This window comes from Zonotrichia albicollis, chromosome W (genome assembly GCF_047830755.1).
Source record: "Zonotrichia albicollis isolate bZonAlb1 chromosome W, bZonAlb1.hap1, whole genome shotgun sequence".
Classification (NCBI taxonomy): Eukaryota; Metazoa; Chordata; class Aves; order Passeriformes; family Passerellidae; genus Zonotrichia; species Zonotrichia albicollis.
This window is the reverse complement of record NC_133859.1, coordinates 16,802,609-16,815,244: the sequence shown is the minus strand read 5'-3', so window position 1 is coordinate 16,815,244 and position 12,636 is coordinate 16,802,609.

The window sequence follows — 12,636 nt, the reverse complement described above, 5'->3', positions numbered from 1 at the left end:
GATAAGATCTCAAAAGTTGCAGACAAGGCTTTTAACCAGTTGCCGACTGTTGAAGCTAGGGGTAGTTACCTTAACATTAAACAGTCTCCTTCTAAGAGTTTCTTGCAGTTTGTTGACCGGCTCTGTGCAGAAGTTGAGAGACAAGCACGAGACCCCCCAGGACACAGGTGGAGATAGTGAAAGAGATGGCACAGAGAAATGCCAATGAGGTCTGCAGCAAGGTGCTCCTGAGACTGCCTCTCGACCCTCCACCTACACTGGCAGAGATGATCGAAGTGTGTGCTAGGAAGGTGGAACTGTTTGCTGCACAGGAGGTGTGGGCAAGGATGACAAACTCAGAGACTGTGGCAGCTATATCTCCAGGAGTGAGGAGGCAACAGATGTCACCGGAGCAGCTTCAACATGTCATCTGTTTCCAATGCAAAAAGCCAGGAAACTTTAACCGAGACTGCCCCCAAAGCCAGCATCACAGGAAAAAAACCATCAAACAAAAAACTAGGAAATGTGAGCGAGCCCGCAAGGTGCCACGACATAAATGCAGCAGACTTCCCCAAGGGGAAAACTTCCCTCGAAACACAAAAGGGGGAGGGAGGGAGGCAGGGTGCGGGACACCAAAAGAAATGTTTATAGGACAAAATCTGGTGGATTTACAAGCATTTCAAGCTTGCAACCACCAAAGCTTTTTTTTTTCAGGTCTACACAGTGGACAGTCATTGGAGTGGACCTGCTGGAGGACTCGCAGGACTTGACAAAAGATCACACAGGATTGGACAGTGAGTACTTCGTTATTGGGACACAGCACACACACCCATGGAGATTGAGGTGGCTCCCATGACCATCAAAGAGGACATACCTAACCTCATTCTCCTGCACGCTGTCCACAGCCACCCTTCTATTTGGCCAAGGGGCAAATCATCGCCCAGGCTATTCCTGTTCCAGCAGAAATCTCAGTAGATGACAAAGCACCAGGTGCCTACTGGGCAGAAGTGGTTGGCGAGGACAAACCCATTATGGGATGCAACCTAATGCGTGGAGCAGGACATCTCCACATGGAAAGGTTGCTTGACATGGGGGTAAATGTGACAATCATACCTGAAAGGTTGTGGCCGTCACATTAGGATTTGCAACCTGTGGCTGGCAAAATCCAAGGTGTAGGAGGATTCACATTGGCTAAGATCTCAAAAAGCGTTGTGCAAATTGAGGGGCTGGACAGAAAATTGGCTAGTGTCCATCCGTTTGTCACCAATTACAAAGCTCTCTTGTGGGGAAGAGACACCATGTCCCAGTGAGGGGTCAAATTAGTCATCCCTAAGACACCCCGAGATTTTCAGAAGCAGCCACTGAGGAGCGCCTTGCCCTCAAGTTAACATGGCTGGATGATAATCCAGTCTGGGTAAATCAGTGGTCACTCAGTAAGGAAAAGCTGAAGGTGCTTGAGGAGCTCGTAGAGGAGCAATTGGCTAAAGGACACACTGAAGAGACAACCAGCCCTTGGAATTCTCTGGTCTTTGTAATAAAAGAGCCAGGGAAGGATAAGTGGTGGTTCCTCCGTGATTTATAGGAAATAAACAAGATAATTGAGGACATGGGGTCACTCCAACCACGGATGCCCTCCCCAACGATGCTTCCCCAAAACTGGCAATTGGCTGTCCTGGTCATCAAGGACTGTTTCTTCCACACTCCCCTACACCCAGAAGACGCACCATGGTTTGCCTTCTCAGTTCCAACCATCAATTGAGAAGCCCCAGTGAAGCGCTACCACTGGAGAGTATTGCCTCAAGGAATGAAATACAGTCCATCCATCTCCATCTGCCAGTGGTACGTGGCTTCATTGCTGTCCCCAGTGCGCGCCCAGAAAAAGGGGGCAATCATCCTACACTACATGGATGATGTGCTTGTGTGGGCCCCCAATGACATAATACTCCAAGACACACTTGACCTAATGGTTAAAGTTCTAACCTCTGCTGGATTCCAACTGCAGGAAGACAAGGTTCAGAGGATGCCACCTTGGAAGTACGTGGGCTTGGAGATCACTGCGCATACCGTTGTTCCGCAGAAATTGGAAATCAAGAGTGATCCCAAAACCCTAGCAGATCTCCATTCCTTGTCTGGGTCTTTGAACTGGGTCAGGCCTTGGCTAGGCCTCTCCAACGAGGACCTAGCTTCCCTCCTCAATTTATTGAAAGGGGAGAGAGAGTTAGCTTCTCCCAGGGAACTGACTTCAGAGGCAAAAACTGCCATCCAAAAAGGACAGAAGGCTTTGGCTGAGAGGCAGGCTCATTGTTTTCAGCCCAAGCTGCCTTTCAAATTCATCGTTTTGGCAAAGTTACCACACTTACATGGTCTGATATTCCAATGGATTGAAGGGCAGAAAGATTCACTCTTAATTATAGAGTGGGTTTTCCTCTCCCACCAGTGATCCAAAACCATCACACAGCCACAGGAGCTGATAGCTCAGCTGATCTGGAAGGCCAGGGTAAGATTGCGTGAGCTGGCCGATTGTGGCTTTCAGTGTATTCACCTCCCGGTCAACCTTTCTAAGGAGGGAAGGAACTCTCCCGAAAGGTTCACAAAAGAGATGTTTGAGCACCTGTTTCAGAGCAACGCCAGTCTCCAGCTATCTCTGGACAGCTACAGTGGACAGATAGCAGTCCATGCCCTGTCACATAGGCTGTTTAATACGGAATTCCACCTCATTGCTCCTGAGAAAGGGAGTCGTAAGCCACTCAAGGCTCTTACAGTGTTCAGTGACGCATCCGGGGCATCCCACAAGTGGGTGACGTCTTGGAGAAATCCCCAGACTCAGCATTGGACAGCTGATGTTGAGTTTGTGGAGGGGTCGCCCCAGGTCACGGAACTGACCACAGTCGTGAGAGCCTTTGAGAAGTTCTCAGAGCCAATTAATTTGGTCACCGATTCAGCCTATGTGGCAGGAGTAGTTTCCAGGGCAGAGCAGGCAGTTCTCAAAGACATTGAGAATGAGCATCTCTTCAGGTTGCTCTCAAAACTAATTTATTTAGTTTTGCAGGGGGAGCATCCGTTCTATATGATGCATGTGAGGTCACATACTGATTTGCCAGGTGAGATTGCAGAAGATAAACATAAAGCAGATTCCCTTGCTGCCCCAGCAGAAATGGCACACCTTCCAGAGGTCTTCCAACAGACGAAGCTAAGTCATCAGCAATACCATCAAAATGTTCCAGGTCTAATCCATCAGTTCCAGCTAACATGGAGTCAGGCTTGAGCCATTGTGGCTACCTGTCCCAATTGCCAGCTTCAGGCCGTGCCATCACTGGGTGTTGGGGTTAACCCCCAAAGCCTTAGGAGCTGTGAAGTGTGGCAGACAGACATCACACACATTCCCAGTTTTGGTTGCCTGAAATATGTGCATGTCAGCATAGACACATATTCAGGTGCGGTTTATGCCTCTGCCCACGCAGGGGAAAGGGTTGTGCATGCCAAACAACACCTGGTGCAAGCCTTTTCAGTGTTGGGAATCCCTAGGGAGATTAAGACTGACAATGGCCCAGCATATGCCTCCAAGGAGTTCCTAGAGTTTGTCGAGCAGTGGGGGTGGAGCATAAGACCAGCATTCCCCACTCCCTCACAGGTCAAGCTGTGATTGAGCATGCCCACCATATGCTCAAGCAAGTCCTGGCTAGGCAGAGTAGGTCAGCAGTGTGGATGACACCACAAAAAAAGCTCTGCAAGGCCCTGTTTACCATCAGTTTTTTTAATTGTTCATTTGAAAATATGAGTCCTCCAGTAGTACGGCATTTCCACAGTAACAATCAGTTTAAGTTGTCACAGCATCCACCAGTTCTCATTAAGGACCCAGAAACTTGGGAAACCAAGGGTCCTTATGAGCTCGTCACCTGGGGGTGTGGCTAAGCAGCGTATCCACCCCCACAGGCCCGTGATGGATATCTCAAAAGTGGGTAAAGCCTTTTGTCCCCAAAAATCCAATTCCAGCAGACAGGGATGAGAAGCAAGCAGCCATCGCCTCAAAGACAAGACACCGCTGGAAAGAGGAGGAAGAATCTTCCTAAAAGAATTAGCTGCATTCCGGCTGAACCCTGAACTCTAATGTGTTAAAAAAAAAAATGTTTGTATTTCCTTTTAGAGAAGAAAAGCTACCTCCCATCTAACCTCACAATGAGCCCTGTCCGAGCTGTCATCCTGTTCACACTGAGCAGTCTGACAGCTGCATGGATCGTCCCTCAGCCATGCCAAAACATCTGGGTGATCCTGGCACGGGTGGTCCAACAGGAAAATGTATGCCTGTCCACTGCAGCAGCGAGAGACCCTATGTCTACCTGCCTGGTAGGGATTCTGTTACAACCTGGAGAGTTTACAGCCAATTTTGACATACCTATGCCTGACCCAAGTCCCAAATCCCATCACACACAACCACACAATACCCGTCAGCGGCGGGCTGTAACAATTAGGAACCCCATAGAAGAGTGGCTGCCAATGTTACCCAGAGCTGCTCAGGAGCCCCAGGAGTTAGAGCTGTTGGGTTCCTCTCCTGCACCATACTGCACACATTTCGTCTTTACCCCACTTTCCAACACCAAACCTTTTAACAACATACTACAGTATCGAGAAGAGTTCACTGCCAGAAGGTGGTGTAAGGTGTTAAGCCGTGTCACAGGAGATAACCCATACCATTCACATCCCAAAAGCCTTCCTAATGGTTTGTTTTTAATTTGTGGGGATTGGGCATGGGCAGGAATCCCTTCTTGGCTTTTAGGAGGGCCACATACCATCAGGCGGTTGTCCATGTTGACACCCAGCCAAACCATGATTGGTGAATGGACTCAAAAAACCAATTTGGTCAGCAAAATTCAAAAGAGAAGCATTGATGATTTGGACCCAAATTATGATTCAGAAATTTTTCATTGGGCAAAGCCAAAGCAAATCGCTGTATCTCTGTTCTATCAGTGGGTCACAGCAGCCAAAGCTCTAGGTGTATTGGGCCACCTAGAGTGCTGGATAGTCAAACAGGCAAACTTGACATCCACGGCCATCAACTCCCTCCTAGAGGATGAGGAGATTACCAGGAAGGCCACACTCCAAAATGATGCAGCCATAGATTTCCTCCTCCTGCTGCATGGACATGAGTGCCATGAATTTGAAGGACTGTGCTGCATGAACTTAACATCGAAAACACCCAACATCCACGCAGCTCTCTGAGAAATGAAAAGCCTGATCAGACAAGTCAAGCAAGAATCCGAGGACTGGTTCAGCAGACTGTTCGAGGACTGGGGACTCTCGTGGTGGTGGACTTCAATAATTAAGACTATTCTGTTGTTTTTTGTTGTTCAACTGTTTAATGTTCTCTGCCTCTACAGCAGCTATGCCAAAAGCCCATCTGAGTCCCTTTGGATCTTTGCAACAGCCGTTCTGGAGGAAGTCTATGCCTAGAACACACAGGGCCTCTGGGCCAGTCACAATAGGATGTTTCTTCCACTTTTTCCATGTCAGGCTCACCTCGGTTTCCAACAGGGTCAATTGCTGTGATTCCCCCCAGCACCCCGGCAATGGAAACAGGTTCCACCCTCACATGTCCCGATGCTATTGAGGGTACACTGCTCACCAGCATCAACTAAGGCATTGTATTTTTGTGGTTATGATGTGCCAGGCCATCAGATCCATACCGTGCCTCTCCCTGGCTAGAGGCAGGGCCCCTCTAACCCTGGTTATTATTTATTTCCTGGACATACATGGTAGAGGTACCTTCAAGGGGATCTGACAGATCATACCCAGTAGCTCAGTCATGGGATGCTGAGACTACTTTCATTTTGGTAGAATTTCTTTGGTTAGTGTTTCCCTCCTTGAGTTGATGCACCCACGCTGCCAGGACAAAAGTGGGTTTCCCATCCCACCTTCCCGTGTCTTCCCCATGGTCATGCAGAAAGAACCATAGGTCAGCCTGTGGGGTGTACCCTCTCTCTCTAGCTGGGGAACATTGGCCTCTGACTTTGGGGCCTGTGACTTGTACTGGTGCGATGTGGGAACTTTGAGTTCTTTGACCACAGCAGAGAAATGAGCCTGCATTGGGCCATTGATCATACTTTCATCATTTCTAAGCTTGTTGACAACAGAGCCCACTGTGTCTCGGTTGGTATTGGCATTAATCGTTGCAATGAAGGTGATGTATTGAGATGGCTCTAGATTTGCCAGACTCCACAGCATTTGTCCTGTGCACCTGACCTTTTCGGGGTCATTATCATGCTGTCCATCCCTCCCAAAGAGTACCGCAAATAGTGCCACTTCTCTCAACTGTTGGATCCCTTCCTCAAGAGTCTTCCAGCGCATTCTATGCTGGTGCTTCTGCATTCTCTCCTTGTGGACAAACCTCTCTCTGACACATTAAAAGCCGCTCCCAGAGGGAAAGGGACCCTGGCTCTCTTACACAAATCTGATTCTTACCTAAATCCTAGGTCAAGGGTCCCAGATTCCTTGCCTCACCACCATCCAGCTGGATGCCTGTACCCATAAGGTCCCAGACCCGAAGTAGCCAGGTTGTATAAGCCTCACGTCCCCGTCGTACAATGTCTTTGTGTAGATTATGGAGACTTTTGTACGTCAGGGACTTGGTGATGATTGCAACCTCTGGCTCCCCTGTGGGTTGTAAGGGCACTCCCCTGTCTGGGTGCTCTGCTTTCATCTTAGATCTCCTTGTTTCTACAGGGGAAACTGCTGCTGGCTGTGACTGCCTTTGCAGTTCAGCTGGAACCTGGGCAGTTGTAACATCTGTGGGTTCCTCTGCTGCACTATCAGATTCTCCCTCTTTGAGGCAGGGGGACGGCTTCTCACCAGCTGAGGAAATGTACTCCTTCAGCATCTCGTGCATCTCCTTTGCCAGACCCCTCACTCAATCTGAGTAGTTCATATCTGGGGTGGGCTGTGGGGTAGGGTCAGGCTCTGGGGCAGCAACATCCCTAGGGTCTGGTGCCATGTCAGGTTCTGGGGTAGGTGTCCAGGTGGTTATCCAGGTTAATCTTCCCTTCTCTCTAAATGCTGAATAGAATAGGCCTATCAGCAACACCAGCCACTGTATGATATCATTAGTATTTAGAGTGGATCTGAATCCTTCAAAAACTGGTGGGGCAGACCCAAAGAGATGGTTAAAGGGTTGGGAGAAAATTTCCCCCAGTGTAATTTCCTTACAGTAGGTGACATAATTAAAGTAACCCCAAAAACATACAGTTAGTGTGTGATAGCTCTGAATCCATGTGCCTGCCTTCCAGAGGAAGTTAAAAATCCATGAATTCCTCACCTTATTCACCCATAAAACAAACCAAATAACAGCCACCATAGCCTTGGTTGCAAGACCCATGTTTAGAGAAGGATCTGCAAATGGAAGAAATATAGCCACGATCACGTGCCACCCAAACCAGGGTAAGCTGGACCACATGGTGTCGCTTAACAAGGTTTCTATAGCAGTACACAAAAATTAGATTACTCAAGAACTGTTATTCCTTTTTTGTTTCTGTGCTCTAGAGCCCCACGTTGGGTGCCAAAATCTGTCTTGGTTTGGAAAGACAGGTGCCTGCTAAGGAAGGCAGGAGCCTCCCCTGAAATGGGAAAATGCAAATCCCCTCCCTCCAAATTGTTATGCATTTGAAATTAAGGGGGGCTCTCAGGCAAAAATTTGGGAGCAGGAATAACAGTTCTTTATTAGGGAAGAAAATAAAAAAGATGAAATAAACAATGCACTAAACTAAAACAACACTGACGGAGAAAGTCAGAATACAACCTGACACACTGTTTGTCAGCTGTTGGCAGCAGTCCAATTGGAATTGTGGCTGCAGTCCTCCTGGAATGTCAGGTGTGGTTCTGTTGGAGCAGTGATCCTGTAGAAAGGTGTAGTCTTCCTCTGAAGATCCAGTGGAAGAAACAGCTATTCCTCTGGGAAATCCAGTAAAGAACACGTCCTGATGTTCCAGAATCTCCAGATTATATCTGAGTAGCAATGCTTGGCTCTTCTCTCTGGGCGGAGCATCTCACAATGGGATGCCATAGTTCTTATCAGTCATGCAGTGACATTCAATAGCCTATTATTAGCAGATGTCTCCCCGGAGGGAGGAGTGGTTGTGGAAGAGATAAGAAAAACTGTCCGCTTAACAGAAGACAACTGCCATACAGATGGCAAATAGAATACAATTAGCTTGGCAATCCAGGACAGATGTATACTGTCCCAGACAACTTTTTATGAAAATCCTTTCTTAGGATTTTTCTTCCTGAGAAGCTGAGAGGCTCCAGGAACAAAATGTAAACAATGATTATCTGCTGCTGTGGAATGCAACATGTGCATCTGTGATTGGCCCATCTTGGATGTTTACAATTAATGGCCAACCCCAGCCCAGTTAGCTTGGACTCTCTGTCCGAGACACAAACCTTTATTATTCATTCCTTTCTATTCTTAGCTTAGCTAGCCTTCTGAGATGAAACTTTCCTTTTATTCTTTTTACTATAGTTATAATGTAATATATATATAATAAAATAATAAATCAAGCCTTCTGAATATGGAGTCAGATCTACGTTTCTTCCCTCATCCTGAAAACCCCTGTGACCACCGTCACAGTATACTAGCCCATTGGAAAGAAATTGTGGGGACGGGACGAATGGAGAGAAAAAGGATTTTTATTAAATATTGTAATCAGTGGTGGCTTCTGTATAAATTAGAAGATGGGGCAATCAAATGGGACTACAAAATATAATACCATGTTATTTTTGAGGCTGGAGGGGAAATGGAGTGAGGCATCATATGCAGGTACTGGATGCGGTAAAAGAAAAAGCTCTTAAGGAAGGGGACCCCTGAACATGCTTTGGGTGTGAGAAATCTGGGCATTTGGAAAAGAACTGCGGAGTTGTGCAATGGAGGGAAGGGAGGTGGAGTGGCTTCCCACTTGGAGAGTAATTGTCCAAGTCCTGACAGCCCAAGAAAAGAAAAAGAACCAGGTCTTTACCCCTCCCCCGCACAATGCTTGCCAGCAGCCAAGGCTGTAACTGCTACTGCTACTGCTGCTGCAGGGGGTGCAGTCCGCCCTCTCCCCCCCCCCTCGCCCACCTGGCACCAGGCAGTGCAGCTGTAACTACACTACATGCTGAAAAAGTAAAGAAATGCCTTTGGGGCTATGCTTCAAGAGTTCCTTGCAATCTAGAGAAACTGTTTTCCTTTCTACACAGCCCAGGGCCTCTTCCCCTTTTGAGTAAGAGGGAGAGGAGCCCCTTATGGTCCGTAGAGTCTTTTGCTGCTGGCTACTGCTCAGATAATTTTAGTAACTTGTGATTTTTTTGACAAGATTGTTATAGCCAAAACAAATAAGTCAAAGGTGTTTGTGTAGATGTGGTGTTTTCCTACACATTAATAACATAGCAAAACTAAATGGTTCAATTAAAGTAATTAGCTAAGTTGTACCTTTTTAAATTAAAAGGGGCCTCCACCTCCCCACCTGGGAAGAAATCTATGTAAAAATTAGGCCACTGGAAAAATGAGTGCCCAGAACACTCAGGGAAAGGAAATAAAGGGGCACAGGTGATGGCAAATCAAAAGGAAGACTGACGGGAACCAGAGGGATCTTCCCTAGCAGATCTGCTAGTTATAATACAGATAGGGGAGGGGGAGGAGCAAAACCAAGAGAAATTTCTAATTGATACAGGAGCAACATATTCAATCCTAAACAAAGCTGTAACCCATATAGGAAAAAATATATTATGGTTAAAGGAGCCACTGGCCAAGATGAAAAGGCTTATTTTTGTGTACCACTAAAATATAGACTGGGGAAGCAAATAGGTACACACAAATTCTTGTACAAGCCTAACTCCCCACATTAACTTCTGGGAAGGCATTTACTTTATAATCAAATTTGAAAAAGGGGAAAATACTCTGGAGATAGATGCTCATCAATACATTCAAATAATGCATTTACTTTTAGTTTATGTTCCCATAGAAGGAGAAATCAGTGAAGACATCATAGCCCAAGTGCACCCTGGAGTGTGGGCCACTGAGAAGCCAGGAAGAGCTAAAAGTGCATCACCGGTAGAGGTAAAGCTTAAAGAGGGGCAATGACCAGTAAGAATAAAACAATATCCTTAAAAAAAAAAAGAAGATAGGAAAGAAATGCAGCCAGTAATAGAGAAATGTTTGCAATGGGGCCTGTGAATCTGATTTCAACATCCCTATATTACTGGTCTGGAAACCTGATGGAACATATAGAGTGGTCCAAGATTTGAGAGCTATCAATAAGATAGTAGAAGATTTATATCCTGTAGTAGCAAATCCATATACTTTGTTGACAATATTAACAGCAAAATTAACTTGGGTTACTGTTTTAGATCTGAAGGATGCTTTCTTTTGCCTCCCTCTCCATAAACCCAGCCAAAAGACATTGACCTTTGAAGGAGAAAATCTTAGAAGTGGACAAAGAACACAACACACCTGGACTGTACTGCCCCAAAGATTCAAAAAACTCCCCCACCATTTTTGGCAACAAACTTGCCAAGGACGTCATCTTGGTTGCCACTGAGACAGAAGACACTTGCATGGCCTGGACAGTGAGTCTCTTAAACTTTTTAAGGCTCCAAGGGTACTGAGTGTCTAAGAAAAAGGCCCAGGTAATGTGGCAAGAAGTCATTTACTTGGTGCTATGAGATTAGTGCTGGGCAAAGGACTTTGGGACAAGCCCGGAAGGAGGCTACATGCCAAACACCAAAGCCACAGACTGTAAAAGACCTGAGAACTTTTCTCAGGATGACTGGGTGATGTCACCTCTGGATCTATAATTATGAGCTATTTGTTAAGCCCCTGTATGCACTAATCAACACCCAGCAGAAGCATCTTAAATGGGATAAACAAGCCACAAGAGCCTTCGAACAGTTGAGAAAGGCCCTGATGTCAACTCCAGCTCTGGGGCTTCCTCATGTGAATAAGCTTTTCTTTTTGTTTTCTCATGAGAAACAGGGGATCACTCTAGGAATATTGGCACAAGATCTAGGCCCAAACCTTAGGGCAGTCACCCACATTTCCAAGCAATTGGATGCAACCGCAAAAAGATGGACAGGGTACTTATGTGCAGTATCAGCTGTGGTGCTCAACATCCAGGAAGTACGAAAATTCACCTTGGGACAGAAAATGACTGTGTTAGTATCCCATACAGTGTCAGCAGTATTAGAGGTGAAGGGTGTGGTTTTCTCCACAGAGATTCCTGAAGTACCAAGTTATAATGGTGGAACAGGACGATGTGGAGATTGTGGTCACTAACTGTCCCGTCTCGGCTGTTCTAATGGCCTGGTAAGGCTCTGGATGGCCTTGAGGCAGCCCGCGCTCCAAAGGACGAAAGGAGTCTTCAGGTTTTTCAGTTCTTCAGTGTTATTTATTAATTCTTATCTACAATATTTTCTCCCGGCCCGACAGAGGTCCGCACAGCAAGCCAGCCATGAGCACACTGACTGCCCTCGGGGCGGTCGCTTATTTTTATACCAAAAACTACATGTAAGAAATTTACCTTTTCTCCCCAATACCTTTCACCCTTATTGACAAGTGCACATTCAGTAAGAACCAATCTCAAAGTGCCACCATCACCATCGAAGATGGATGACAAGAAGAAGAAGAAGAAGGACAGGACACCCCCTAATTCCTCCATCTTGTCTCCTAGAACCCCCCTGTACCGAGATTCCAAAACCTGTGTTTTCACACTATAATTAATCTATCCCCTCACCACTTATCCCCGTGTGATCCTCCCATCCTCATACAGGTGTTGCGTCCTGTGCAGGATCAAAGTCTAGCCACCAAACACTTCTGGCAACGTTCCAGGACTTCCAAGCCCCCCCCAAGGGTTGTCTCGGTGACCCTGCACATCAGGAATGATGTGCTGAGTTCCCACAACTAACATTGTCAATCCAGCTTCTTTCCTCAGTGGGAACACAGGTGAACCAGTACATCATGACTACTTAGAAACCACTGAGGCAACGTACTCAAGCCGCCTGGATCTGAGGGAGGGTGCTATAGAAGATGCAGAGAACTGGTTCATGGAAAGAAGCAGCTATGTCCTAAATGGCAGATGGCATGCAGGACATCACATCACAACCTGCCATGAGGTAATAGAGTCAGAGCCATTGACTCTTAATACATCTGCACAAAAGGCAGAGATATCTGCCTGGACCCAAGCCTTAGAATTGGCCCAAGGTAAGAACGTGAATGTATACACAGATTCGAAGTATGTTTTTGGAGTTGTGCATGCCCACAAAGTGATCTGGAAGGAGAGGGGGTTATTGAACTCCCAAGGGAAAAATATCAGGCATGCAGAAGAAATGCTCAGAACTTCCCGATACAAGCACGGGCACCGCTGATCTAACCACCCCTATGTGGATGGCATGAAACAGAGAGAGAGAAAGGGCAAGCGTTTCTCACAGTGCCTTGTGAGAAGTTGTAGGGAGCTGAAAAGATGTGATAACCTGTTGACTATAAACAATTTGCAGGTGATGTTTTTCTACTTTATTTTTCTGTTCCTCTCAAGGACAGTGCGTGAGAAAGATGTTTCTGTTAGTTAGCCAATAGAATAGAATCTATCGTACCACTCTATAAAAACCGCTCAGTTCTTTTGAATAAAGCTTTCTTTGCCTTTT